The sequence below is a fragment of the Chinchilla lanigera genome, unplaced genomic scaffold (assembly GCF_000276665.1).
Source record: "Chinchilla lanigera isolate Chin_1 unplaced genomic scaffold, ChiLan1.0 scaffold00160, whole genome shotgun sequence".
Taxonomy (NCBI): domain Eukaryota; kingdom Metazoa; phylum Chordata; class Mammalia; order Rodentia; family Chinchillidae; genus Chinchilla; species Chinchilla lanigera.
The window spans coordinates 1,184,318-1,190,535 of NW_004955561.1; positions in this window are offsets into that span (position 1 = coordinate 1,184,318).

Genomic DNA, 6,218 nt, shown 5'->3' on the forward strand with positions numbered 1-6,218 from the left:
GGATCATTGTGAGTTCGAGACCAGCCTGGGCTACAAAGTGAGCTCAAGGCCAGCCTGAACTGCACAGGGAGACCCTGCCTCAAAAAGACAAAAAAAAAAAAAAGAATTCAGCCAACAGAAGTTTCCACCAGCAAGAGCTAGTAATAGCCCACCAGAAAGAGGGTAAGGACAAAGTCTAAGGAATTTTAGAATCTGACATGGCATTAATCTGTCATTTAAAGTCTTAACCAGCCATCCAGATATTAGTGGAAGGATTACAAACATACACACAACATTCAGCTTTTAAAATTGCACAAGTATCCCCTTGTGCTGCTGCTAGAATATCTAATGCCATCCGATTTTGGAGGGTTACTTGACTCATTAGTTTTACTTCTTCATTCAGGAAAGAGATCAGTCAAGGTGTCATTTAAGGACTGTTGAATATAGTTGGTCAAGGGCTGGATGTGTTGCATGACATCCTGTAATCTTATGGAACAGACAAAGACAGAAGCCAAAAGATTGTATCAGTGAAATATATTTTAGACCATCAGTATCACAGATGGGGTAAGTTTGCAAGTTTGTTGATACTTTTGACATGCCTACCTATAACCACAAAAATCCCAGCATGCATCTCCCTATCCATCCAGGAGGTAGCCAGGGGCACAAATTGGTTCCACGGGACCAATGAATGCCATTAGGGGCTTCCCATCTGATTCCAAGGTGATTAAACCAGTTGGTTGCAAACCAGTCTTCGACCCGTAAAGTTATGATGTACATATACTGCTCAGGGAGGTTTCCATCCTACATATTTAGTACAGTTAGGCCAATGACAATATGAGTGATTTCTCTGTTCCCTATGTAAGGGTACCTTTCTACTACGATGTCCTATAGTTGCAGTTAACCACATATAATCATTGTCAGTATAAATATTGACTTTCTGTCTTTCACTGAGTGGTAAAGCCCTGTACAGAGCTTCAGGTTCTGCTAGCTAAGCACTAGTCCCAGGGGCAAGTGGGGAACTCTCAAGTGTCTGATGTAGTCACTACTATATCTCATGCCTTTCTTGTCCCATTTTCCATGAAGGAACTGCTGTCACAGAAGAGGGTCAAAGGAGCGTCAGGAATGAGTATGTCTACCCAGTCTTCTCTGGCTGTGTATGTATGGAGAATTACCTGTTAGCAGTCATGTCTTTCAGTTTCAATTAAAGCCTGTAATTCCTAGGAATCCCCTTAGCTGTTTTAGAGTCTTGGGCTACAGGAAGGAAAGTATTGGTTTAATTCTCTCTTCCCCCAGCCTTTGGGTTCCCTTAGATATGATAAGGCCCAAGTATTTTACCTCAAGGCAGCAAAGTTGTGCCTTAGACCTAGAGACTTTATAACCTCTGTCTGCTAGAAAATTCAGCAGAGCACGTGTGCATTGACTAGAGAGCTCTTCTAAGGGGAAATGTAACAGTATATCATCTACATATTATAAGACCATGGCTTGGGAAAATTCAAAACATGTCAAGTCATAGGAAAGCACTTACCTAGAAAGATGAGAACTATCTCTGAAACCTTGAGGAAGCACAGTACATGTCAGCTGAGAAGCCTGGTTGAGGATTTTCAAAGGCAAAAAGAAACTGGGAATCTATATATAAAGGAATACCAAAAAAGGCATCTTTTAAATCTAACACTGACTCTGGTGTAAGAAACCAAAAGTGTAAGTAAGAACCAAAATGTATAATAGGCATTGTGAAATAGGAAGAAAATGTTCAAATGGGGAGGGGAATAAGGAAGAGGGGAGGGGGGAAGGAAAGAAGGAAGAAGTTAAAAAAAATGAGAAAAGAAAGAAAACATAGAAACAAAGCTTTTGTAAATGGGGAAGGAAGGAGGGTAAGGGGATGGGGGGAAAAGTTACATCATGTACAGGTACAGATGTAATCATCATGCATATCTAAAATGTACCAATAACTGGGTGTGGTGGCACATACCTGTAATCCCAGCACTTAGGAGGCTAAGGCAGGAGGATAGCTGCGAGTTCAAGGTCAGCCTGGGCTACAAAGTGAGTTCAAGACCAACCTGAACTGCATAATGAGACCCTGTCTCAAAAAGACCAAATAAATAAATAAGTAAAATGTATCAATAAAATCTGACTAAAAAAAAAAAAAAGAAAAAAAGTCTAACACTGAAAGCCAACCAGCATTTTCTGGGATCTGAGAAAAAAGAGTGTACAGGTGAGGTATCATGGGGTGGATTGGCACTACTCCCTTGTTTATCAACCTAAGGTCCTGTACCAACCTCTACTTCTCACTGGGTTTTTTAACTCCCAAAATCAGAGTGTTGCACAGGTTATTACAGATTTTAGTAAACCTGGTACCATTAAATTTTTTATTATAGGCAATAGTCCTCTTTTAACTTCAGGCCTAAGAGGGTATTGTCTCTGGTGGGGAAAAAAAGTAGGATCTTTGAGATGTATTTGTAGTGGAGCAGCTCTTACTGTTCTACCTATTCTACCTTTAGTTGCCCATACTTCAGGATTTATTTCTGTCTCCACAAGAGGGAGCCAGTGTTCCTGATCTAGGGTGCAAGTATTTAAGCAAGATAACATACTGCTCCCCAGGAGGGGAACTGGACTTTCAAGCATAATTAAAAAGGAATGAATAAAAAGAAATCTGTTCCAGTTACAGACTAAGGGTTGTGAGAAATAAGGGGTTACCTCCTGTCCAGTGACTCTTCATGGAGGAATGATGGCTGGAAGGATGGCCAGGGTTGAAAAAAGGACCAAGAGACACGCACCAGTGTCCAGCAGTAGGCTGGTTTCTTTTCCCTCTAGAGACATGATTACTCAGGGCTCCTCCATGGAGATTACAGTCTGGCCAGAGGGAGAAAGCAGCAAGTGCCCCAGGTCCTTCAGTCTTGCTGGACCAGCTGGTAAGATGGGTTGAGCTCTAGAGCCTGTGCCTCAAGAGGGCAATCCAACTTCCAGTGGCCACCTTTGCAATCAGGGCATGGCCCAGGGGGCCTCTTATGGCAGTCTTTCTTAAAATGGCCTGGCTTTCCACAGCAGTAGCAGGTAAGCTGTCATCAAGCTTTCTTTGGAACCCTAAGAATCAGACTTAAGTTCTATTCCTTTGTTTATTTTGTTTTGTTTTTTGAGACAGGGTCTTGATATTTAGTGCAGGCTAGCCTTGAACTCACTTATATAGCCCAGGCTAGCCTCAAACTCATGGCAATCCTTCTTTTTTTTTTTTTTCCATGGCAATCCTTCTTTCTCACCCTCTCAAGTGCTGGGATAACAGGCATGTGCCAGCATACCTGCCTAAAGGCTATTTCTCTTAAAGCCACAGCCAAGGCAGCTGCTTTCTCTTGGGCTCTTTGTCTTCTTCCATTGGCCTCCTCCTGGTCTCAGTTGTAAAATAGGAAGCAATTCTCACTAAGGTATCAAGTGAGCTATCTGGAGCAAAAGCCATTTTTTATAGCTTTTTTCTAATAACTGAAGCTGACTGGTAATAAACTTGTCTTTAAGAAAAATCTGTCCTGTCAAATCAGGAGCCAGGGATGTATGTTTCATCAATGCCTCTTGCTAACATTCCAAGAAGGCTGAGAGGTTATCATCTTTCTCCTGATGAGTATAGCTGACAACTTAAAATAATTGAAGGGCTTAGTTCTTGTCCTCCTTTAGACCTTCAAAAATACAAGTCTGAAGATATCTCCTATTCCAATCTCCCATCTGGTTAGTAGGCCAATGGAGGTCTTGGGTAGAGACTGCTTGGGCTTCAGTGGCAACCAGCTCTTCCCCTGGCTGCCTGTCTTCTGGCCTTCTAAGGTTAATAATACAATATTCATCTCCAAATGTAATAGCAACTTGTAACAGCCACTCCAAATGTAATGCTGCTTGTCTCTCATAAGAAATCATTGTTTGATTTAAGAGTAACATTACATCCTTCTAGTCTAGTTCATGTTAGAGTCCATTCCAGTCCTAACCCCCATGACGAAACAAAAGCCAAACCCACCTCCCTGACAGACATCTGTAATCTAATTTGCATCTGACAAAACAGCTGTAATTTAATTTACTTTCTGATAGGCATCCTAATCTACAAAGGTCAGCTCCTCCCAGAAATGTCCTGTCTGCTCAAACAAAGCCAAAGACCACTCTGCCAAAATTTCTGTGCCACTTCTAATGGTTCAGCCCTCTCTATCTACGCATATGTAAACCCCAACTCCTTACCTCTTAGCACGTGCAGTCTCTACCCTTAGAGTCCCGCCCATCATTCCCATTCCAATGAACCACTCTCTGTGTTGCTGTTTCGTACTTGATCCCCTCTCCCCACCTGCTGACTTTACAGTTCATAGGTCTGAGTAAATCCTCTAAAGATCTCAGTGTACTTATTAGGGACATCTAAGAACTTTCCCAGATCTTGCTTGATCTGTCGAGGTCACTGAGAGAAAAGGACACATGAACACAAATAGTCCCACAGTCGCCATTTACTACCTGTGGCTTGTATTTACATTTTCAACATAAATAAGGATTATTTCTTAATGCAAAAAAAGTCTGAACATAAGGTTATTCTGACCATTTTTCCTCTCTCTTGCAGTACAATTCTAGCTGTGAAATAGTATCACACTCAGTACTTCCCTCTACATTTTATTTTGCCTCTAGGGGGTAGGCAGGCCACACATGGGTGTAGAAAAATACCAAATGGCTCTTTTTCAATATGTAAGGGTCAAACATTTTCCAGTGCTTAAGAATAGATTCCAAAGGAGTAAGAGACTTTGACATTGAGTCTCCCAACTGAAGTACAGGAGAAAGAATTGGCATCCCTTTTAATATCTACTTGATTTCTATATCCTCAAGGAGTCACCCAAGGTGACTACTCCAGAGCTTGTGGTTGCTTTCCAGAGAGTAGAAGATAGGTCAGGTCAGACTAGCCACCTTTACCAGCTCGGGACCCTATCTTGCCCAGAAACTCGTACTGCTAACTCTAGCATGTGTTTCTAAAAGTACAAGCTACAGTTGGTTCCATCTATAATAGTCATGTTTAAAGAAGGAAGCATTGCAGGGCAGCCGGTGCCCAGGAAGCCGCACGGTGGGGAGTGCCGGCCTTTGGGCTGGACCCTAGCTGCACAGGCACCCGGGAAGCGGGCAGCCGGCGCCCGGAAAGACAGGCAGCAACACGTGCTGGTGCACGCCGTCCCTCAGGTCAGTCACCACCATGCAGTCGAGAACTATCATGGCACAGAGAAGCAATGACACAATTGGCCTGCCATGCGCTGGCTGCAGAGGCCTGCCTGGGGACATGCGTGAATCATCCCAACATGGAGAAACTCCTGGGAATACATGCCACACAACGGGTCACTCTTGACCCTGCCATTGAGATCCAGAAAGTTCCAGAGTCACTGGAGGAGTAGCTGCTGAACAAGGACTCAGAGAACATGAGAATACAGACTACGCCAGAAGACTCAGAGGTCTAGTTGACCAGGGTCATGAGAGCCGCTCAGAAGCTGGAAACCAGGAGAACCTTGCACAATACCTGGGGAGACCCCCCTGGAAGCCATTCTTCCCCTGACAGTACAGGCTGTAGTGGAGGAGCGTGTGGAGCTCCAGAGAGGTCTGCACCGAGATTCCTGCTGCCTGTGCTGATAGCTGGGGAGAGGACACTAAGTGGTTGAGGGGTCCCAATGTGCTGGGAGGCTGGAGAGTAAAAATTACAAAAAATGGCTTTCACCCCAGATGGCTCACTTGAGATGTTAGTCAGAATTGCCTTCTCAGTATTCTATAGCCATGACGAGGAGGAGGCCAAGGAGAGAAAACAAAGAGACCGAGAAAAAACAGCTGCTTTTGCTGCAGCACTAAAAGAAACAGACCCTAAGTCTGATTCTCAGGGCTCCAAGAAGTACTTGATGACTACATTCATCTGCTACCATTGTTAAAAGCCAAGCCACCTCAGGAGGAATAGCCCTAAGAAGCCCCCCAGGTCATGCCCTGAATGCAAAGGTGACCACTGGAGATCCATCTGCCCTCTGAAGCAGAGGCCCCAGAGCTCAGATCCATCCTACCATACCAGTTAGTCCAACAGGAATGAGGGGGCCTGGGGCATACTCTGCCTTCTCCCTCTGGCCAGACTGTCATCTCCTTGGAGGAGACCTGGGTAATCATGACTATAGAGGAAAAAGAAAACAGCCTGTTGCTAGACACAGGCGAAAGTCTCTCAGTCCTTCTTTTCAGTCCTGGCCTTCCTTCCAGACTTCACACCTCAGTGA